This window comes from Procambarus clarkii, chromosome 8 (assembly GCF_040958095.1).
Source record: "Procambarus clarkii isolate CNS0578487 chromosome 8, FALCON_Pclarkii_2.0, whole genome shotgun sequence".
NCBI lineage: Eukaryota > Metazoa > Arthropoda > Malacostraca > Decapoda > Cambaridae > Procambarus > Procambarus clarkii.
The window spans coordinates 34,106,516-34,131,515 of record NC_091157.1 but is presented as its reverse complement, the minus strand read 5'-3'; positions in this window follow the sequence as shown (position 1 = coordinate 34,131,515).

Sequence of the window (25,000 nt, the reverse complement as noted above, 5' to 3'; positions counted from 1 at the left end):
ATAGCCAGAACGCACTTCTCAGCATACTATTCAAGGCCCGATTTGCCTAATAAGCCAAGTTTTCATGAATTAATGTTTTTTCGTCTACCTAACCTACCTAACCTAACCTAACCTAGCTTTTTTTGGCTACCTAACCTAACCTTACCTATAAATATAGGTTAGGTTAGGTTAGGTAGGGTTGGTTAGGTTCGGTCATATATCTACGTTAATTTTAACTCCAATAAAAAAAAATTGACCTCATACATAGAGAAAAGGGTTGCTTTATCATTTCATAAGAAAAAAATTATAGTAAATATATTAATTCAGGAAAACTTGGCTTATTAGGCAAATTGGGCCTTGAATAGTAGGCTGAGAAGTGAGTTCTGGCTACTAGGTACGACATATATATATATATATATATATATATATAAATATATATATATATATATATATATATATATATATATATATATATATATATATCGTACCTAGTAGCCAGAACGCACTTCTATGCCTACTATGCAAGGCCCGATTTGCCTAATAAGCCAAGTTTTCATGAATTAATTGTTTTTCGACTACCTAACCTACCTAACCTAACCTATCCTAACTTTTTCGGCTACCTAACCTAACCTAACCTATAAAGATAGGTTAGGTTAGGTTAGGTTGGGTTGGTTAGGTTCGGTCATATATCTACGTTATTTTTAACTCCAATAAAAAACAATTGACCTCATATGTAATGAAATGGGTAGCTTTATCATTTCATAAGAAAAAAAATGGAGAAAATATATTAATTGAGGAAAACTTGGCTTATTAGGCAAATCGGGCCTTGCATAGTAGGCATAGAAGTGCGTTCTGGCTACTAGGTACGACATATATATATATATATATATATATATGTCCTAGTAAACAACACAGAAATCATCGATAGATACAGCGATAGCAGGCGGCTTGACGTTTGCGAGGCACTACACATCAAGAAGTCAACACCAGCAATCAACAGCCAATTATTGCACAACTATATTCTACCCACCTCAAGACTCCGCTCCAATATAGAAGCATCAAGAAATATGGACCAATAGGCTTTCTACAAACACTTCTATTCAATACCCATTGTTTCTGTTCTGTCTTGTGTTGATACTTTTAATACCCTATTAATATCCTCTAGTGTTCTGTCTTGTGTTAATGCCACATCATCCTTCCCACCTCACTCAAATGTAATGCCACATCACCCTTCCCACCTCACTCAAATGTAGATATAAAATCAGGGAAACGCAAGTTCTAATCAGTTGTGTATTTGTGAAGTCTTTGAAAATGTAATAAGTTTTACGAAACGCGCCCGTGTCGCGTCAGACTAGAAATAAAAATGAATTTTGGAGAAGTGATTTTTGATTTACCTCCAACAGTGAAGCATAATGTACGAAAGATTGAGAAAATTCGTGTTAGAATTATTAATCTTACTTTTTCGGTCATATTTAATAATATATGTCTACAGGAAAGACTGCTACCAAAATATACTAATATATATATATATATATATATATATATATATATATATATATATATATATATATATATATATATATATATATATATATATATATATATATATATATATATATATATATATATATATATATATGTCGTACCTAGTAGCCAGAATGCACTTCTCGGCCTACTATGCAAGGCCCGATTTACCTAATAAGCCAAGTTTTCTTCAATTATAATATTTTCTCTAATTTTTTTCTTATGAAATGATAAAGCTACCCATTTCATTATGTATGAGGTCAATTTTTTTTATTGGAGTTAAAATTAACGTAGATATATGACCGAACCTATCCAACCCTTCCTAACCTAACCTAACCTATCTTTATAGGTTAGGTTAGGTTAGGTAGCCGAAAAAGTTAGGTTAGGTAGTCGAAAAAACATTAATTCATAAAAACTTAGCTTATTAGGCAAATCGGGCCTTGCCTAGTAGGCTGAGAAGTGCGTTCTGGCTACTAGGTATGATATATATATATATATATATATATATATATATATATATATATATATATATATATATATATATATATATATATATATATATATATATATATATATATATATATATATATATATAGATATATATAAACATGACAGCCAGAGGTAACAGGGGAACAGGGAAAAGTCCAGGTGCCGAAATGAAGGAAATGTTTGCCCAGTTTCTGGTGGACATCAAGAGTGAGATGCAGGAAATGAAGAATGAAATAAGCAACCTAAAAATAGAGCTGACAGCAGCAAAGGAGGAGATTAGAGCCCTCAAAGAGAACAGTATCGATGCTGAGATGCAGATAACCACCCAGGGAGAAGATGGTAATAGTATTTTGGAAGGAAATGCCACAGTAAAAGCAACATTTGCAGAAATGCTAAAAAAAAAAACTCTGAAGTAATGTTTGCAGTGATGGAGGTAGCCATGAAAGGAGCCACCTCACAGGAAGTGGCACACTTCACTAGCCAGCTGCTGGAAAGGAAAAGATCAGTGATAGCTGTGGGTATAAAGGAGCATGAAGGCTCTAATAAGAAAGAGTGGAATGATAAGGACAAAGCAGCAGTGAATGAAATACTGAAGACACTAGACATGGAAGGGACTGAGCATAGCATTGAGAAGGTTTTCAGGCTAGGCTGGTACAAAAAAGACCGAGACCGTGTGTTAAAGATATTGTTTGCAAACGGGAACATAAAGGATATGATTCTAACAAAGAAAAGCCACCTGTAACATGTGGGAGAATTAAAAAAAGTATTCCTCCAGAGGGACATGACGAGGGAGGAGAGGGCCATGGCGGCAGAAGCAAGGATGAAGCGCAGGGCGAGAGAGGAAAACCAGGAACTCACAGCTCCCAAAACATCACCCCAGAGGCGAGGGGGGGACCCACAACCAGGTACTGTTATGACACCAGGCAGCCAAAAAACGAGTCTCCCCTTTGAGAATTATTCTATCAAGCCTGACGTGACTAGAAGGTCTAGGAAATATAGAGGTGATAACACAGAATGTAAAATAGTTGGTAGATTTAATAAACAATTTGAGATTATGGGCAGTGAATAAGAAAATAAATAAATGACTGGTTAGGAGATGTGGATATTTTGCTGAAGGCATGAGGCTCAGTTCTGGAGGGCTTTGATCTCACTTGAGTGCCAGACATCACAGGGGGAAGCCGTGCTCCATTTGAGCTCCCGTCAGAAAGGAACCGCTGGTGATATATCTCCAAGAGAAGAGAAGTGGGCAGACGTGCCAGCTGTGGAATCGAGCTGGGAACGTTGTGGTCTCAAGTCCTGGACGGCGAGGAGTGTTTATTAAGCCTCCCAAAGACATTATCATGGGCCATGGGAATGCCCTGACCAGACTCTGTCAGAGGGAGAGCGCCCTCGACTAGGCAATCTGTGGTAAGCACGATTTTGAACTAGTCTATAGCGATTACTTGTAGTTGGTCGTGTGCCCAGCGACAGTAGCAATGTTTATTGATACGTTAGACATGTTTTGATAAGGCAGAAGGCCTAAAATAAGAGAGTGGAGAGGGAGGAACATCTAGGAGGGCGGAGCGACGTCCGTCTCCTCTGAGCGCTGGCAGGTGACTGAGGGAGCCCAGCTCCTGGTGGCAGAGGACCCTCCCAAAGTGAGTGAGGCCCACCTGGCAAGGCGGAGCATGGACCAGGCCAAAATGGTGGAGTCCACTCTCACAGCATGTAGAGAGCAGATAGATGTAGGAAGCAAACATATTGTGTAGTTATTTTTGTTTATGTGTTTAAGGGGAAACATTTTTATTGGAGCGTCAATGGGTTGCAAGTTTGTCTTTTGGGAAGAAGTTGCTGAGAACTTCGAAGCCAGCACAGAGAGAGTAGTTGATGAGACTTCAAGGTAGTGGAGGAGGGGACCTCGAGCTGTGAGGAGAAGCAGTGAACAGGAGTGTCACGTGCTTCTGTAGAGGTGGTGAAGCATCGCAGTTGCTCGAGGAAACCTCATGGTGTAGCAGCCAGGAGAGCTGTGGAGGACCCTAGTAGAAGTAGCGAATCACCATAGTTGTTCAAGGAAACCTTCATGGTAGCAGCCTGGAGGAGCTGTAGAGGGTCCTGGTAGTTAAACCCGGAAGAACCTGAAGAGATCAGTGCAACATTGTATTATAAGACTTGACCTATCGGAGGAGGTTGGTAATTATATCAGGTGGAGAATCAGATGATAGGATACCACTTGATAAGCAGATGACAGAGTTCTGATGGTGTTGGAGTGCAACCTGACTGAAATAGTATAGAGTGTAGGATTCATTATTATTATCATTATATGTGTGTATGTACTGTGTATGTGCTTGGTCCAGTAAATGTATTCAAATTGCTGGTGTTTGCCCTTGTCCTAGTGAGGCTTCCCAAGAAGTAGTAGAGAAGGAGATAGAGAAAGAACCAAGAACCACTGCTGTGGACAGGGTAGGACGGAAAACTAGTAAGTCAAAGGGGATTGAGGAGATGATATCACATAAGGAGAGAGTGGGGAGTCACAGCAGCTCGAGTGGGTGTGTGCACGTGACAACGAGGCTAAGTGTTGGAGCCGCATCCCCTAAACCAGTGACGTTGAGCCCCTCTCCAAGAGCCAGAAGCACCTTTTGTGATCACCTAGTGAAGTATAAGCACTCTACTGAGTTGTGGGTTGGGTTGTCTGTAAAGAAGGAACAACACGACAACATCACCAACCCACAATCTATAATAGCTACCCAGTAACACCAGCGAGGAGGACAACCCCACCACCCTCCTCTGCATAGAAAAACCCCCTACCCCAAACCCTCCCTGCCCCCACTCAAATGCCCAGCCAAATCTCCCTCCCCCCCACACCCAATCCCCACCCTTCTACCCCTCCAATCCTCCTGCCCATTCCCCCCTCCCTTCCCTCTTTCCTTCCTGTCCTCCCTCCCCTTTCATACCATACCCTCCCTGTCCCTCCCCCTTCACTTGACCCCCCACCCTCATCCCAGCATCCTCTGCATTCCTGTTATCCACCCTACCAATCCCCACACCCATGGAACAACTTCCCCCACCAGCAGAACATTTACCAAGGTGGAGATTTGTGAAGGGACAGAAGAAAGTGAGCCTCAGGGCAATGTACACTAACATAGATGGAATTACAAATAAAGCAAATGAACTTGGAGAAGGGTACTAGAGGAAAACCCAGACATAATAGCTCTCACAAAAACAAAGATAACGAAAACCATAACAAATGCAGGGTTCCCACAGGACTATTATGTTATGAGGAAAGAGAGAGAAGGAAGAGGTGGTGGTGGTGTAGCCCTGCTGGTAAGAAAAGGCTGGGATTTTGAGGAGATGGTTGTTCAGGGATATGAAGGTTTCAGTGACTACATAACAGGTACAATAACAACTGGTGGGAAAAAAATTATAGTCGTAGTCATATATAATCCACCACCAAATGACAGAAGACCCAGACAGGAATATGATAAAAACAACAGAGAGAGCAGCTTCTGTTGCTAGCAGGAATGGATCTGGACAACTGATCATAGAAGACTTCAACCATGAGAAGATAGATTGGGAGAACAGAGACCCACATGGGGGACCAGAAACAGGGAGAGCTAAGTTGTTGACGTGAAAACAAGAAACTTTCTAAGCCAGCACATCAAGGAACCAACAAGAATGAGAGGAGAAGATGAACCACCAATGCTTGATTTTATATTTACCCTAAATGAGTGGAATATAAGGTAAGTCAAGATGGAAGCACCCTTGGGAATGAGTGATCACAGTGTATTGAACTTTGAGTACCTGGTAGAGCTAGGAATTATCTCCCCCCAAAGAGAACTAGAAAACAAAAGGCTGGCATACCGAAAGGGAAATTATGAGGAGATGAGAAGCTTCCTAAGGGAAATACCTTGGGACACAGACTTCAGAGCTAAGTCTGTACAAGAGATGATGGACTATGTCACCCAAAAGTGTCAGGAGGCAGTAAGCAGATACATCCCGGCCCAAAAGGAAAAATCTGAGAAGCAAAAGAAGAATCCATGGTATAATTATGAATGTATGGAAGCAAAGAAACTGAACAAAAGGGCGTGGAGGAACTTCCGGAATAACAGAACACCCAGAACACCAGAAAGCAGAGAGAGATACCAGAGAACCAGGAATGTGCATGTCAGGGTGAGAAGAGAAGCAGAGAAAAGTTATGAAAATGATACAGCAAACAAAGCCAAGACCGAACCAATGCTACTCCACAGTCACATCAGAAGGAAAACAACAGTGAAAGAACAGGTAGTGAAACCTAGAACTGGCGAGGACAGGTATACAGAGAATGACAAAGGTGTGTGAAGAACTCAACAAGAGGTTCCAGGAGGCCTTCACAACATAACAAGGTGAGGTCACTGTGCTAGGAGAAAGAGAAGTAAACCAGGCGGCCTTGGAAGGGTTCGAAATTACGAAAGAGGAGGTCAAGAGACACCTGCTGGATCTGGATGCTAGAAAGGCTGTTGGTCCAGACGGGGTCTCGCCATGGGTACTGAAAGAGAGTGCAGAGGCACTTTGCTTGCCACTGCCCATAGTGTACAGTAGGTAGCTGGAGACGGGAGACCTACCAGAAATATGGAAGACGGCAAATGTGGTCCCAATATACAAAAAGGGCGACAGGCACGAGGCACTGAACTACAGGCCTTGACTTGTAAACCATGCAAGGTGATGGAGAAGATCGTGAGAAAAACCCTGGTATTACATCTGGAGAGAAGGGACTTCGTGAGAAATCGCCAGCATGGGTTCAGGGAGGGTAAATCATGCCTGACGGGCTTAATAGAATTCTATGACCAGGTGACAAAGATTAGCAAAGAAAGAGAGGGCTGGGCGGACTGCATTTTCTTGGATTGTCGGAAAGCCTTTGACACAGTACCGCATAAGAGGCTGGTACATAAGCTGGAGAGACAGGCAAGTGTAGCTGGTAAGGTGCTCCAGTGGATAAGGGAGTACCTAAGCAATAGGAAGCAGAGAGTTACAGTGAGGGGTGAGACCTCCGATTGAAGTGAAGTCACCAGTGGAGTCCCACAGGGCTCTGTACTTGGTCCTATCATGTTTCTGATATATTTCTGATCTCCCGGAGGGTATAGAGTCATTTCTCTCAATGTTTGCAGACGATGCCAAAATTATGAGAAGGATTAAGACAGAAGAGGACTGTTTGAGACTTCAAGAATACCTAGACAAGCTGAAGGAATGATCGAACAAATGATTGTTAGAGTTTAACCCAAGCAAATGTAATGTAATGAAGATAGGTATAGGGAGCAGGAGGCCAGATATAAGGTATCATCTGGGAGAGAAAATTCTTCAGGAGTCAGAGAAAGAAAAAGTCTTGGGGGGTTGATATCATTGCCAGACCTGTCTCCTGCAGATTGGTAACAATCAAGAGGATTGTTACCAATCGTTCGTTACGGCTCGTGACCCTACAACAGCCATACTTTAATATGTCTAGGAATACTACAACTGCTGTTGTCTAGAGCGGGTCACCAGTGTAACCCCTAGATTGATAACAGGCATAAAGTAAAATTTTCCCTTAGGACTGAAGAAATATACATATAAATTTTAATATATATATATATTAACAATATAATCAATATTATATAAAGTACAGATGGACCAATATTTTACTATTCAAGCAAAAAACAAAATACTGTCTTTCCCAGAATAAAGTTCTACTAAATGACACAACAGAATCTCAGACTTAACTCCCACAGATGTTACTCCTCCTGGTCCTTTGAAGCTACTGACTTACATAAGCGACAGCACTATAAATCATAACATCTGCCCCGCGAAAAATTGCCAAAGTTACAAGTATTTATAAAACTTACATGGAGCAATATATTGTGACAAGAGTAATCTTAAACTAACTTAGTAATTGATTATAATAACATGTATAACAGAAATAAGGTAATTATTGCTTTATACAGTGTTACGGACCCGAATCCAGCGTCCGAGCACGGAGCAGTGACGACCGCGCCATCTGTGGGTCAGCTCCCGAAACCCCCTCCAAATGGACGACGACACCTGGAGAGGACGAAGTGTACTGGCCACAAAGGCCAGTTTCCAGTCCTGTTCAGCCCACAACACAGCCGTTGCTGACCTCTGGTGAGGTGGTGCTCAGACGACAACGCCATCTATGGAGTGGATACGTCGGGCGTTTGTGTCTGAGCCTGTAAGTGAGGTGCTTTAGTGTGTCCCTGTTATTGATGACGTGTCTGCTTACAGAGTCGACCTGGGACTGCTGTAAGGGAAGTTGAGTCAGTCTACCCAAGGCAGCCGTCCCCATACCAAGTGCTTTGCTGCAGCAGCTGTGAGTCGCCTCCCGGAGGAACACTGTGGTGTTACCCTGCCAGTGAAGTGGCAGTTGAAGGATTGTCGTACCCGGGACCGACTGCTGGAGACGATTGACCACTGGGGTATTGTGGACAGGAGAGTGATCTGTGGTATCACACGAGGCTCCTGACTAGGGCGCTACCCTAGTATCGCTCGTGGAGTGGCCTGAACAGCGTTGCTGATCCGGAACCTGCCAGCAGTCTGCTGGACTTGTGGTTGACGGCCTCCACGGCGGTGCCCCCAGTAGACCTGTGTTTTGGCTGGCCTGTGGCCGGGGTAGACTCAGCTTCTCGAAGAATTCGTCGTGAGGCCACGAGAGCACCGAGGGCTTGACACTGAGAGGATCCAGAGTCTTCAGAAGAAGACGACAGTGTAAATAAGTGTTTATACCCCTTCCCCCGTGTAATCTTTTTATATATTATTTATTGGTGAAGGTGCTAATTATAATATTAAGTTTTTGCCTTTTTTTCCCTTCCCCTTTTAGTTTACTTGCATTATTGATCACATCCCTTGAAAGCCACTACTGGCTTGGGGCCGGATACCCTTCCTCTAACAACAGCAGAGAAAGAACCCGGTTGCGACCCGAGAGGGCCGTAACATAATTGGCATCCCCAGCGGGATCCGTCCCCTTGTTAAGTATGTTTGAGAGGGGTGGTGAAGTGGCGTAATCCCTGTAAATAATTCCCCCTGTGTGTGACGATTGAGACGTTATACGTCCTGTGTGGTGTTCGGAGTGTCTAAGTACAATATTGCGCAGTGCGGTGCTCACTGTGACTATGCGATTAAGTGCAATATTGAGTAGTGTGGTGCTCGGCGTGATTCAGTGCAATATTGTAGAGCGAAGTGTTCGCTGTGATTAAGTGTGATATTGCGTAGTGCGGTGCCCGAAGTAATTACGTGCAATATTGGCAAGTGCAGTGTTTGGTGCGATAAAGTGCAATATTGACGTAGAACAGTGCTCGGTGCGTTAAGTGCTAACGTGAAAGCGGTGTGTTAAGTGCTAGTTAAGTGTTCCATCTGTGACAATGGCAGAAAAAGCTACCATCGATGATCTGGACGATGTGCAGGCTTTTCTGAACAGAGAGGACTGTCTTGCCAGATTAAAATATCTGAGCAAACAGGAACTTGTACTAGTGAGTGCCTACCTTGAGATCAAGATCCGTGCCAGTGATTCCCGTGTGGAGATCTTGTCAAAGGTTCACCGGCATTTGAAGGCCGAAGGAAAACAGGAAGGTGAGGTACCAAGTACAAAAGGTGAGGAAGTAGCTTCCATTGAAAAGGAAGATAAAGGCAGTGACATTGACAGCGATGCAGGTGAGCTAAATATAAGTTTACTTACAGTCAAAATGCGTGCCTTAGAGATAAATCGTGAGATAGAATGGAAGAAATTAGAAATGGAAAGAGAGAGACAAGATAAAGAATTAGAGATGAGACGTTTAGAATTAGAAGAAAGGAAGGCAGAAAGAGAAAGAGAAGAAAAACGAGAAAGAGAAGAAAGAGAAAGAGAAGAGAAACGAGAGAGAGAAGAACGAGAAAGAGAAGAGAAACGAGAAAGAGAAAGAGAAGAGCGAGAAAGAGAAAGAGAAGAACGAGACAGACAAGAACGACGAGACAGAGAGGAAAAGAGAGACAACATGAACTAGAAGTATTACGGTTAGGTGGTCGGAGGCAAACGACGGACACCAGTAGTTTCGATCCGGTGAGGAACATCAAAATGGTCCCGAAGTTCAACGAGAAGGAAGTTTCAAAGTTCTTCGCGGCCTTCGAGAAAGTCGCAGCCTCTTTGGAGTGGCCAAGGGAGAATTGGGCCATCATGATACAGTCAGTCTTGACTGGGAAGGCCCAAGTCGCCTACTCCACGTTGTCCCTTGATGACTCTGGCGATTATGACCAGGTGAAGAAGGTCGTGCTCATGGCGTACCAGTTGGTACCTGAGGCTTACAGGCAGAAGTTCAGGAACCTGAAAAAGACCTCACATCACACTTTCACCGAATTCGCCACTATCAAGGAGCGACTTTTCCAGGAATGGTGTGCTTCTCGGAAGGTGGAGACCAAAGAAGACCTCGAGCAGCTCATACTGCTAGAGGACTTCAAAGACTGTCTGTCTGGAGACCTGAAGACGTACTTAGAGGAACAGCAGGTAGAGACCTTGAGTGCGGCAGCCACCATGGCTGAGGAATACATCCTGACGCATAGGCCTTCTGCTAAGTACGTCCCAAGGCATTACCAACGCCGGTTTGACAAACCTCAGGACGAAGAAGAGACTCCCGTCCCACGACGCGCTAAGAAGACGCCCCCAAGTAGCCCTCGAAGGACTAGTCCTAGCAGTCCGAAACACCGGAGTCCGAGGAGGAATATGGTGTGCTGGACTTGTGGGCAGAAAGGGCATGTAGCTGCTATGTGCCGAGGAAGAAGAGGTAGCGGCCCACGTAGGGAGGTGATGTTAATGAGCTGTGTAACACCACCAGCAGGAAGCCAGTCGACGACGACGCAGGAAGGATCAAGTTTGTTCGCCCCTCACACTTCAAGCGGGTATGTAACGAGTGATCATACTGGTAGATCTGTAGTAGTGCTCAGAGATAGTGGAGCAGCCCAGTCCCTGATCGTGAGAAGCTCGTTACCCGAGGGAGTTGGTGTGGACGGGAGACAACAGGTTGTCCTGGTTGGGTTTCCTAGGACGCAGTATATCGCCCCCTTAGTGCCGGTACATCTCGACTCGCCTTACTTCAGCGGCACATGTGTGTTGGCAGTAGTCGATACCTTCCCTGTAGCTGGGATTGACGTGGTACTAGCCAACGACTTGGTGACAGATTGGAGCATCAATCTTCCCAAGGTCGCGGACGTGTCAGCCGAAACAGCAAGGTCAGAGGTAATAGCAGGCAGTGGTAATATCCAGGTAAAAACAGACCCGGATTTAAACATGTTTAATTTGTCCTCTCACCCGCAGATCAACAGTATTCTAGCAGTCTCCTGATTCTTCTCCCGACGAGGAACATGCGGTTACGATGGCAGAGGCATCTGAGCATGGAGAGAGGTCTCGTGTGCAAGTACCCACGGACACCAAAGAGTCTGGAGCGAAGGCGGATGTGTCCTTGCGGTATGGCAAGATACAGCGTTCATTGAACCGGCCAGAGATTCCCCAGACGTCGGAGGTATGTGAGGTATGTGCGAAGGTTCTAGTGTCCTCGTTGGTGCAAACCAGGCTAATGGATATTGCCGGCTATGGACATGACAGGCTCAGGAAGCTTATACCTCGGTTGACCATATGTTTCTTAGCGGTATTTTGTTTGATTCTCATGTGTGCTCTCAGTAAGGACCAGTGGACGACCCGGCAGATGATGGCTCCCTTGAACATCGTGAAGAGATCTCAGGGATTAGAGACATGCACTGTGAGTGTTGCAGTTGAAGAAGGGACCTGGAAGGTGATGGTAGATACAGGAGGTACAAGAGATGATAATATGAGTGACTGTTTCCGACAGGTTGAAACCCCCCGCGTGATAGCTGAGCCTAAATGCAGCGTTATATGGAACGTTGATCGACCTGGCGGTGGCAGAGCGAATGCCATCTTCGTTGTACAAGCAGCTCTGTTGGAACTAGGTGTGGGCCTAGTAGGCGAGTATGCAGTAAGTATTGACTTACCCACTGTCGCTATCACTCTGAATTATCAGACCCCTGTATTCCAGGTTCCCGTCTCCCTGAAGGACTACTGGAACGGTACCAGAAATGCCGTTTGTAACCAGCCATCATCGGTGCCACGACACAGGGAAGTGTCGAGTCACCCCAGATCGTGTCGATACCAATCCTTACTCGAGAGATGTGAGATGATGCCCCTGCTTGACATCGCAGAGGAGGTGCGGAAAATTACGTCAGGCAGGTCATCGCCTGCCATTTTCAAGTTCCCTTTGTGCGAGAGTTCCCCAGTAGAACAGTTCTGTGGACAAGACAACCTCATCACTCCAGTTCATAGTGTACGTGAGTCCATTTGGGGTTGTGTCCCCGTACTAATTTGGTTTGTTTCTTTTATAGAACCCCAAACCAAATTCCTTTTGGTGGGGAGGTGTTACGGACCCGAATCCAGCGTCCGAGCACGGAGCAGTGACGACCGCGCCATCTGTGGGTCAGCTCCCGAAACCCCCTCCAAATGGACGACGACACCTGGTGAGGACGAAGTGTACTGGCCACAAGGGCCAGTTTCCAGTCCTGTTCAGCCCACAACACAGCCGTTGCTGACCTCTGGTGAGGTGGTGCTCAGACGACAACGCCATCTATGAAGTGGATACGTCTGGCGTTTGTGTCTGAGCCTGTAAGTGAGGTGCTTTAGTGTGTCCCTGTTATTGATGACGTGTCTGCTTACAGAGTCGACCTGGGACTGCTGTAAGGGAAGTTGAGTCAGTCTACCCAAAGCAGCCGTCCCCATACCAAGTGCTTTGCTGCAGCAGCTGTGAGTCGCCTCCCGGAGGAACACTGTGGTGTTACCCTGCCAGTGAAGTGGCAGTTGAAGGATTGTCGTACCCGGGACCGACTGCTGGAGACGATTGACCACTGGGGTATTGTGGACAGGAGAGTGATCTGTGGTATCACACGAGGCTCCTGACTAGGGCGCTACCCTAGTATCGCTCGTGGAGTGGCCTGAACAGCGTTGCTGATCCGGAACCTGCCAGCAGTCTGCTGGACTTGTGGTTGACGGCCTCCACGGCGGTGCCCCCAGTGGACCTGTGTTTTGGCTGGCCTATGGCCGGGGTAGACTCAGCTTCTCGAAGAATTCGTCGTGAGGCCACGAGAGCACCGAGGGCTTGACACAGAGAGGATCCAGAGTCTTCAGAAGAAGACGACAGTGTAAATAAGTGTTTATACCCCTTCCCCCGTGTAATCTTTTTATATATTATTTATTGGTGAAGGTGCTAATTATAATATTAAGTTTTTGCCTTTTTTTCCCTTCCCCTTTTAGTTTACTTGCGTTACTGATCACATCCCTTGAAAGCCACTACTGGCTTGGGGCCGGATACCCTTCCTCTAACAACAGCAGAGAAAGAACCCGGTTGCGACCCGAGAGGGCCGTAACATACAGTAATTAAAATAACACAAACAAAGGGGAATGATGGCATGCTCACCCAAGCAACTGACTCTCCCACGGACAATTTGCCAACTCAGGTTCAAACAATTATAATTCACCTATTGTTACCCACTTATGATCATACAAATCATTAGTTCCCACGGGAACAACTGAGCACGCAAAGAAAAACAATCATTCCCACGATACGTTGGGCCTAACTCCAAACATACAATAATGTAATATATAAACATACAATTTTATACAATTATCAATGTACATATATTACGCATATATAAATGGACATACATGTAATCATTTTATACACAAAGCATATATCAGTACAAATTAATTTATTTAATTACGTATCTTAGAGAGGTACGTAACAAGGATAACATCAGCGGCATATGCCAGGCTGGCCAACATACGAATTGCATTCAGAAACATGTGTAAAGAATCATTCAGAAATTTGTATACCACATATGTCAGGCCAATCCTGTTATATGCAGCCCCAGCATGGAGTCCATATCTAGTCAAGGATAAGACTAAATTGGAAAAGGTTCAAAGGTTTGCCACCAGACTAGTACCCGAGCTAAGAGGTATGAGCTACGAGGAGAGACTACGGGAATTAAACCTCACTTCGCTGGAAGACAGAAGAGTTAGGGGGAACATGATCACCACACTCAAGATTCTGAAGGAAATTGATAGGGTAGATAAAGACAGGCTATTTAACACAAGAGGCACATGCACAATGGGACACAGGTGGAAACTGAGTACCCAAATGAGCCACAGAGATATTAGAAAGAACTTTTTTAGTGACAGAGTGGTTGACAAATGGAATGCATTAGGAAGTAATGTGATGGAGGCTGACTCCATACACAGTTTCAAGTGTTGATATGATAGAGCCCAATAGGATCAGGAACCTGTACACCTGTTGATTGACAGTTGAGAGGCAGGACCAAAGAGCCAGAGCTCAACCCCCATAAGTACAAATAGGTGAGTACAAACAGGTGAGTACACACACACACACACACAGTACATGGTTTGTACAGTTTGATACAGTACCGCACATGAGACTGCTATACAAACTTGAGAGGCAGGCAGGAGTAAGCAGAAAGGCCCTAGTATGGGTGAAGAACTACCTAACAGGAAGGAGCCAGAGGGTAATGGTAAGGGGCGAGAAGTCGGACTGGCGAACAGTAACAAGTGGAGTACCTCAAGGATCGGTGCTGGGACCAATCCTCTTTCTAATTTACGTAAATGATATGTTTACAGGAGTGGAATCATACATGTCAATGTTTGCGGATGACGCAAAATTAATGAGAAGAGTTGTGACAGACGAGGATTGTAGGATCCTCCAAGAGGACTTAAACAGGTTGCAGAGATGGTCAGGGAAATGGCTACTGGAGTTTAACACCAGTAAATGTAAAGTTACGGAAATGGGATCAGGTGACAGGAGACCAAAGGGAAAGTACACAATGAAGGGGAACAGCCTACCTGTAACGATTCGAGAAAGAGACCTGGGAGTGGATGTGACACCTAATCTAACTCCTGAGGCACATATAAATAGGATAACGACAGCAGCGTACTCTACACTGGCGAAAATTAGAACTTCATTCAGAAACCTAAATGAGAAGGCTTTTAGGGCGCTTTACACTGCCTACGTGAGACCCATCTTAGAGTATGCCGCGCCATCATGGAGCCCCCACCTGAAGAAACACATAAAGAAACTGGAGAAGGTTCAGAGGTTTGCGACGAGGCTTGTCCCAGAGTTACGAGGGATGGGATATGAAGAGCGTCTGAAGGAACTGAACCTTACGACACTAGAGAAAAGAAGGGAGAGAGGAGATATGATAGGGACATATAAAATACTCAGGGGAATTGACAAAGTGGAAATAGATGAAATGTTCACACGTAATAATAACAGAACGAGGGGACATGGGTGGAAAATGGAAACTCAGATGAGTCACAGAGATGTTAGATAGTTTTCTTTTAGCGTGAGAGTAGTGGAAAAATGGAATGCACTTGGGGAACAGGTTGTGGAAGCAAAATCTATTCATACTTTTAAAACTAGGTATGATAGGGAAATGGGACAGGAGTCATTGCTGTAAACAACCGAAAGCTGGAAAGGCGGGATCCAAGAGTCAATGCTCGATCCTGCAAGCACAAATAGGTGAGTACAAATAATTGAGTACACACACACACACACACACACACACACACACACACACACACACACACACACACACACACACACACACACACACACACACACACACACACACACACACACACACACATACACACACACACACACACACACACACACACACACACACACACACACACACACTTGTCTTGTGACCATCGTGTTGGGTGGACATGGGGTTGGGAGCTCCTGGTTCACTAGTGGAGTGGGAGGGGTAATCAGGCAACCTCGAAGTGAAAAAGTGTGTACAAGTGAATGAAAAAACCTTGGGTTTTGACCAGAGCCATAAGGTAGTGAAGAAAAACAGTTTAATTAGCGTAATTCAAAATAGTTGAGGAAGGACTGTGGCAGTGTGCAGTGTGGAAGCAGACCTCACCGACCTCTGACCGCGTGACCTCACCTCCGGCAGCAACCCTTCTACCACCACGTGGGACGACGATTGGAGATTCACTCACCTATTGTGTTAGCAGATTGTGCAAGGTATTGAGGAGCGCCTTTTTGGCTAGATTGTTACTGCAATGACTAGAAGGGGTTCAAGGTCAATCACCAGCAGGGATGAGGAGGAGGACAGATTTATAGACAAATTAATAGGGAAATTTGTAGAGAGAAGGAGTGATTGGTTGGAGGATCTAATCCAGGGGATTAAAAGTGAGGTATTTCAGCAAATACAGGATGCGGTAGAGAGGCAGAAACAAGAACTTATGCTCTATGTTCAGGAAGAGATTAGGAAGGGAAGAGAGGACTGGGAGAGGGAATGTGCTCGTATCACAAACGAATTAGGAAGGATTAGCAGCATGGCTAAGGACAGAGGTTTAGTGGGCGATGGGTTAGTGACTGCGGTTGGGATGGGGAATCCCCAGGGGACAGGCTACCAGCATGACAATGAATTACTGAGGAGACGGTCTATTATAATACATGGATTATTTGAATCTGGGGCACCAACAAGACAAGAGAGAATAGAAACAGAAAAATACGAATTGCACGAGATATTGAGGTGTATTGGAGCAGGAATGGCAGAACATGAGGTGGATATCAGCCGCAGGGTTGGACCGTACAATTGTACCAAAAATAGACCTGTTCTGGTGCAATTCTCCAATGAGGAGGCTGTGGAGTACATAATGAGGACCAAGCATTTACTCAGAGGAAGTGAAACCCATTACAATGTGTTTATAGAGAGGTTTATGACGAAAGATGAGCAAATAGCCCACAAGAATAGATGGCAACAACGACACCGAACTAGCCTCTCAGGTAGTCTCACCTCCCAGGTCACATCCCAGGTCACCTCCCAGGCCACCTCCCAGGTCACCTCCCAGGTCGCATCCTCCCCAACTCAGCCCTCCTATACATCCCCCCTGCCTCAGCCTCCCAAAACCCCCCTGTCCCTTCCACATTTGCACCTCCCCAACAATTCCCCTGCCCCTGCTACATCACACTTATCAGCGACCCCAGTGGGTCAAGCCATGCCCTCCCCAAACCCACCTTCCCATCCCCCCTCCCCAAATACCCCTTCCTACTCCCCTGCCCCTTCTACCCCATTGACTTCAATTCCATCTACTCCATCCCAGCTTCCACTGCACCCCTCTTCCACTCACCCCCAAACCCCACCCAACCCTCACCCCTCCTATGCACCTCCAGCCCACATTTAACCCCCTCACCTTGTGACCCCCTAACCCCTTCCCCCATCTCCCTCTTCCCCTCTTCTACCCCAAAACCCCCACCTACCCCCGATTCCCCCCTAACTAATATACCCTCTCTTCCACTCCCAGCACCCATGCTCCATTCTCATCTCAGCTCTCCGCCCTCAGTATCCCTCTCCCCCCCAACCTCTCAACCTCTATCTGACTCTCAGTCTCACTCTATTTCTCAACCCCCCTATGCTATTCAGACCCCTAACTTTCAGACCCATTATGCCCTTCCTACCCCCCTAGATGCCCAGACCCCATTCGCCTACCAGGCACTCCCAGGCACCCCCCTAGCACCCCCCCACTCACCCCCACAGCCCCCACTTGCCCCCAGACACCCCCCAGTTCCCCCCCAGACCCCTGGTGAAAGGGGGAACTCTGACACCCGAGTTTCCAAGAAGAGTCTCAAGGTTTGGTACACCAATGCTGATGGGGTAGCCAATAAAGCAGAAGAGATAAAAGAAAGAGTTAGTGAGGCAGACCCAGACATAGTGGCAATAGTGGAAACTAAAATAAATGGCATGATCTCGGATGCAATCTTTCCAGAGGGGTACCAGGTGATAAGAAAAGAAAGGACACAGAGACAGGGAGGAGGAGTGGCACTACTAATAAAGCGGAAATGGAAGTTTGATGAGCTGGAAAATCCGGGTACCAATGAAAGCACAAGCTTCATACATGGAACTCTGACAGTGGATGGGAAGAAGATTGTAATCTTGATACTCTACAATCCCCCACCAAACAGTAGAAGGCCCAGGCAGGAGTATGAGGACAGCAACAAGGCATGTATAGATGAACTGCAGAGAGCAGCAACTATAGCGCATAGAATGAGAGCGAAGTTGTTGGTCATAGGGGACCTAAATCATGGTGAGATAGATTGGGAAATGAGGAATCCCCATGGCGGGGAGGAGATCTGGGGAGCGAAGCTGGTAGACGTTATTGACAGGAAGTTCCTAACACAGCATGTGAAGGAAGACACTAGGGAAAGAGGAGGGGATACGCCAAGCCTATTAGACCTCATTTTCACCCAGAATGTAGAAGACATCGAGCATTTAGAACATGAAATACCACTAGGAGGCAGTGACCATTATGTCCTAGTCTTTGACTATATGATGGAGCTTAAAATTGCGACCAAAGGACAAGAGGTCCGGGTAAGAAGACTTGATTACAAAAGAGGGGACTACAGGAGGATAAGGGACTACCTGGGAGAAGTGCAGTGGGAGGAAGAATTTAGAGGAAAAACAGTGCAAGATATGATGAACCAAGTCATATTGAAATGCAAGGAGGCTGAAGATAGATTTATTCCAACAATAAAGGAAAAAAGTAGGAGGGAATATAATAACCCATGGTTTAATAGACAGTGTCAGGAAGCAAAGGTGAGAAGCAGGAGGGAGTGGAGGAAGTACAGAAGACAAAGGACAGAGGACAACAGGATTAGATGTAACAGAGCTAGGAATGATTACATTAACATAAGACGAGTGTCGGAAAGAAATTATGAGAATGATATTGCAGTCAAAGCGAAAAAGCAACCAAAATTACTACATAGCCATATAAGAAGGAAGATGTCGGTAAATGACCAAGTGACAAGACTGAGGAAAACAGAAGGGGCATATACAGAAAGCGACAAGGAAATCTGCGAGGTACTGAATGCAAAATTCCATGGAGTGTTCACAACCGAGCCTGAGCAGCTCCCATTGTTAGAAGAGATTACCCAAGATGAAAGACTATCAGATATAGAGGTGACAGCAGAGGATGTAATGAAACAGTTGACAACACTGGATGCAAATAAAGCTGTTGGACCAGACAAAGTATCACCGTGGATACTTAAAGAGGCAGCGCAGGCTCTCAGCGTGCCTCTGGCAATGATCTTTAATGAGTCACTTATGTCGGGAGAATTGCCCAGTTGCTGGAAGGAGGCAAATGTCGTACCGATTTTCAAAAAAAGTGATAGGGAGGAGGCACTTAACTACAGACCCGTATCACTGACAAGCATCCCCTGCAAAATACTTGAAAGAATAATTAGGCTAAGACTTGTTGAACACCTGGAGAGCATTGGGTTTGTAAACAAGCACCAACATGGGTTCTGGACAGGGAAATCCTGCCTAACAAACCATTTAGAATTCTATGATAAAGTAACAAGGATAAGGCAGGACAGAGAAGGCTGGGCAGACTGCATATTTCTTGACTGCCAGAAGGCCTTTGATACGGCCTTTGATATAGCACATGAGACTGCTATACAAACTTGAGAGGCAGGCAGGAGTAAGCGGAAAGGCCCTAGTATGGGTGAAGAACTACCTAACAGGAAATAGCCAGAGGGTAATGGTAAGGGGCGAAAAGTCGGACTGGCGAACAGTAACAAGTGGAGTACCTCAAGGATCGGTGCTGGGACCAATCCTCTTTCTAATTTACGTAAATGATATGTTTACAGGAGTGGAATCATACATGTCAATGTTTGCAGATGACGCAAAATTAATGAGAAGAGTTGTGACAGACGAGGATTGTAGGATCCTCCAAGAGGACTTAAACAGGCTGCAGAGATGGTCAGGGAAATGGCTACTGGAGTTTAACACCAGTAAATGTAAAGTTATGGAAATGGGATCAGGTGACAGGAGACCAAAGGGACAGTACACAATGAAGGGGAACAGCCTACCTGTAACGATTCGAGAAAGAGACCTGAGAGTGGATGTGACACCTAATCTAACTCCTGAGGCACATATAAATAGGATAACGACAGCAGCGTACTCTACACTGGCGAAAATTTGAACTTCATTCAGAAACCTAAATGAGGAAGCTTTTAGGGCACTTTACACTGCCTACGTGAGACCCGTCTTAGAGTATGCCGCGCCATCATGGAGCCCCCACCTGAAGAAACACATAAAGAAACTGGAGAAGGTTCAGAGGTTTGCGACGAGGCTTGTCCCAGAGTTACGAGGGATGGGATATGAAGAGCGGCTGAAGGAACTGAACCTTACGACACTAGAGAAAAGAAGGGAGAGAGGAGATATGATAGGGACATATAAAATACTCAGGGGAATTGACAAAGTGGAAATAGATGAAATGTTCACACGTAATAATAACAGAACGAGGGGACATGGGTGGAAACTGGAAACTCAGATGAGTCACAGAGATGTTAGGAAGTTTTCTTTTAGCGTGAGAGTAGTAGAATAATGGAATGCACTTGGGGAACAGGTTGTGGAAGCAAATACTATTCATACTTTTAAAACTAGGTATGATAGGGAAATGGGACAGGAGTCATTGCTGTTAACAACCGATAGCCAGAAAGGCGGGATCCAAGAGTCAATGCTCGATCCTGCAAGCACATATAGGTGAGTACATATAGGTGAGTACACACACATACAAACACACACACACACACACACACACACAGTTTCCCTCCAGATGCTCTACGAGCCTTTTCCTCACAATCTTCTCCATCACCTTGCATGGTATACAAGTTAGGGAAACTGGCCTGTAGTTCAGTGCCTCTTGCCTGTCACCCTTTTTGTAAATTGGGACTACATTAGCTGTCTTCCAGCTTTCCAGAAGGTCTCCTGTTTCCAGTGACCTGTTATACACCATAGAGAGTGGCACACTTAGTGCTTCTGCACTTGCTTTTAGAATCCATGGTGAGATTCTGTCACGCTCAACAGCCTGACAGAATCTGTTGGGCCTTTGACACATTCAGCTCCAACAGATTCCTTTTGACCTCATCACGGGTGAGGTAAACTTCCTCCAAGGTTGTTCGGTTTGCCTCCTCATTTAGTGCAGGGACCTCTCCTTGTTCTATTGTGAAGACCTCCTGGAATTTCTTGTTGAGTTCTTCACACACACCTCCTTATCGTTCTCTGCGTATCTGTTCTCCCCTGTTCTCAGTTTCATCACTTGTTCCTTCACTGCTGTTTTCCTCCTGATGTGGCTGGGGAGCAGTTTTGGTTGGGTCTTAGCTATAGATGCGATTTCATTTTCATACTGCCTCTCTGCTTCTCTTCTCACTCTGATGTACTCATTTCTGGCCCTCTGGTATTTCTCCCTGCTCTCTGGTGTTCTGTTGTTCCTGTAGTTTCGCCATGTTCTTTTACTCAATTGCTTCACTGCTGCACATTCCTGGTTGAACCACGGATTCTTCTGTTGCTTTTCATTTTTCACTTTTTGGACTAGGATAAACCTGTCTGCAGCCTCCTGACACTTCTGAGTGACATAATCCATCATATCCTTTACAGTCTTTTCTCTGAGTTCCGTTTTCCAAGGTATTCCCATTAGGAAGTTCCTCATCTCGTCATATTTCCTCTTCGGTAATTTAGTCTTTTTCCTTCCAATCCCATCCTTGGATAGGTTATCTCTACTTAAAATTAAAATAATAAGCCAATAAAATAGGTCAGTACTCGCATCCCTGAACCTCTCATACACACGCATAACCCACCGAGCCATGTTGAGTTTGCAAATTTCTAAACCCGATGTTCTGCAAGAACAACTAAAAGCTTTAAATGCACCATCAGGTATTACCATTGTGCAAATAAGGAGGGAAAAAATAGCCTAAGCTACTCTATCCCTTAGAGATATATTTTATTGTCTCAATAAACGTACTTGTACTTGAACTATGCAAATCTTACGATATACTCACCCACACTAAGCTGTAAGTTGTGAAGTTCTCCGCCTGGCGCCCTGGTCAATGTACAAGAAAATCACAAATTTATATGTGACAAAACATTAAGGCAATTAAGTGTGTTCAAACTTCCACCACAATGCATCAATATTTACTCAAACCATGAAATGATTCAGGACACAAGGAAAGGAGACAGACCCTGCTAGTAGTTTGGTGCACTTCATTCATCCATGTCCTGATAATCAACCTCTCCCTCTGCTATAGTCATAATTATCCTTATTATTACCTTAACTTATCTGTCAGTAGCGGATATTTAGCGGCGGGCAACGAAGGCAAGAAGTTATAGCTGAGAAATTACTAACGGTATATACCCCAACCCGCACGTAGATTTATGGTAACGATGTTCTAGTCCTATTTGAGCAAAAAAGAGGGAGGAAGCAATTAGTAGACAAGAGAGAGGTGAGGTGAAATGACGCGAGGAGTACGTGAGAAACAATGAATAAAAAGCAAATCTTAAGGCATGTGATGGAAGGAAAATGTACACAAGAGAAGAGAAGGAATCTTCCCTATTGCTGTGTGGCATCTGTCGGCGTCTCCGGCGGACGCGACTTTCCTGAGGGTTAAGAGATGATAAGGAGGGCTGAGGGAAGGCCGTGCCGGGCGCTCAGGGAGTGCAAGCTGTCAGGATATCTCTCGATATCTCTCGTGCTCTTTGTCATTTTCTCTCTCATTTCACTTAATTCTCTCTCTCTCATTGTCGTTCTCGATCGTTTTTTTACTTTTGTTCCTCGATCTCTCTAAATTGGATGATTATTGTTATTATTATTATCATTATTATATTTAAAGTAATAATAATTATGCACAATGATATCACGGTGTCATGTGTATCAATTAGAAACTCAGTTGGAGCCATAAGGAAGATTCAAACGTGCACACTCGGTACTCCCAAGCACACGCCCTAGACCTCTACACCACAAAATGGTAAAGCAATGCAACCTTGGCATTCGCCCCCCCCCACCCCCGCCCATCGTCCACCACACTCCCCCGCAGTCGTCCTCTCTCCCCATCCACCCCTCACCCACCTCTCCCCCTTCTCCCTCCTTGCCTCTAACCTCCCTCTTCCCTCTAAACACCTCCCACTCCCCCCCTCCTCCCCCACCTAAGCCCATATTCTTTTTCATAATATATAAAATTATGAACAGGGAAAATATTGAGTGTTTTTATATTAATACATTAGGCACATCTTCATTTGTGCAGCTACCCTAGACTCTATGAAGGGGAGTACATTGTGTCAAAAGCTAGCTACGTGTTGCTAAAAAATTCCCATCTCACTGAATGGTTAGTCTTTGAAAGTATTTAAGGATTTTTTAAACTCTTCGGGAACCTCACTCAATATTTCAGACTCGTCGGGAATTGAATCAGTGAGGATTGAATGGGTGAGTGTGAACAGTTACAAATATCTTTTAAATATATAGCTTAGGCCTACCCCGACCAGCTTAAGGTCATCAGGGATCCCAGATCATTGTCCTACATTTTTGAGTTAGGTTGGGACCCATGCTTATGGCCTCCAGCTTTGGGCAGACTAATTCACAGACATTCTATCTTAGCTTGGCCTTCGTGTGGCGATCCAGAGAGACAACGCACACTGCATCCATGGTTGCTGCCCGCCATCTGAGGAGCTGGAAGAACTCTACAACCTGTGACAAGTAGCCTTGTACCTTGCATGTAACCAAAATTGTAAAAAAAAAATTGTGTAATGAAGTTTAAAAAAATTCAAAACTAAATAATATAAAAGAGGTGGTAGGAGAAGACAATATGTGAATGTACGCAGGTGCCCCACAAGGTTTCACCCGCTTGCTTTTGTCCACTTCTTTGTGGCCGGGGTCCCACCAGAAGCAGCCAACCACGTGGTCCAGGAGATCGTCAAGTTACGGCGAGTTAGGTCGGGAGTGTGTGATGGGTGGCTGATAATATGTGAGAGTGTCAGTGGATAACAACTGAAGTGATAAACAAAGAATAACTTTAAAAGGTATATTGTGTGGTCAGATTAAAGAGAGTGATGGAAGTGGAGGCTAACATCTTCCTACACGGCGAGAGCGCTACAGTGCCTACAAATACAGAATTGTGCAATATGCTGTAGGCAATATTCTAGAGAACAGTATAAAAGACGTCAACAGAACACTGTATGCATCTCGTATTCAGTGTTCTACTGAGCATTGTATACATTCGAAAATTTGCTGTTTTAAACTTACTCATATATTTGGTCTTTCTATCATTAACATGTATGCACTGAGGCATTGAAGTAAGTTCTCCACTCATACTTACTTCATCTGTTCATCTCACGTTCCCTTTATTTCCTAACGTCTTTTTTATGCAATTCCACTTCACTCTGAACTTTCTCTCGTCAATATATCCTTCCCTGCCTCTCATCAGTTATTGATTTCTTCCTTCTCTCCCCTCATTCACATCTTCCATTATTCTCTCTCCCCTCTCACTAATTCTCTCTCTATCAGTTCAGGTCACTAAACAGATTTTTATCATTAGTGTCGATCCAACGGAAAATTATGCTTGACATGCAAGTGTTGTGTATTTTTACAGTGGTTTAAAATATGTCAATGTCAATGTAAGTAGTCGTGCTGGAGTTCAGCACTGAAATGTGATGATAAATATTTTTTAAGCATTAGGAAGCAAAAGTTAATCAAACTTCAGTTCTAGTGCTCACTACAAAACAAATATCTAGAGCTTTTGTTATTCTACGTCTGAATATGTATGTCAGAGAGCTTATGACTGCGCATCTGTATGTCAGAAGGTCTGTGTCTGTGCATCTGTAGATTAAACAGACTAGGTCTGTACATATATAGGCCAGGTAGAGTATAGCTAAGCACCTTTAGGTTAGAGAGTCTATGTCTGTGCACCTGTAGATTAGAGTGTATTTGTCTGTGCACCTGTAGGTTAAAGTGCATATGTCTGTGCACCTGTAGGTTACAGTGTATGTCTTTTCACCTGTAGGCTAGAGTATCTATTTCTGAGCACCTGTAGGCTAGAGTGTCTATGTCTGTGCACCTGTAGGTTAGTGTCTATGTCAGTGCACCTGTGGGTTAGAGAGTGTATGTCTGTCTGTGCACCTGTGG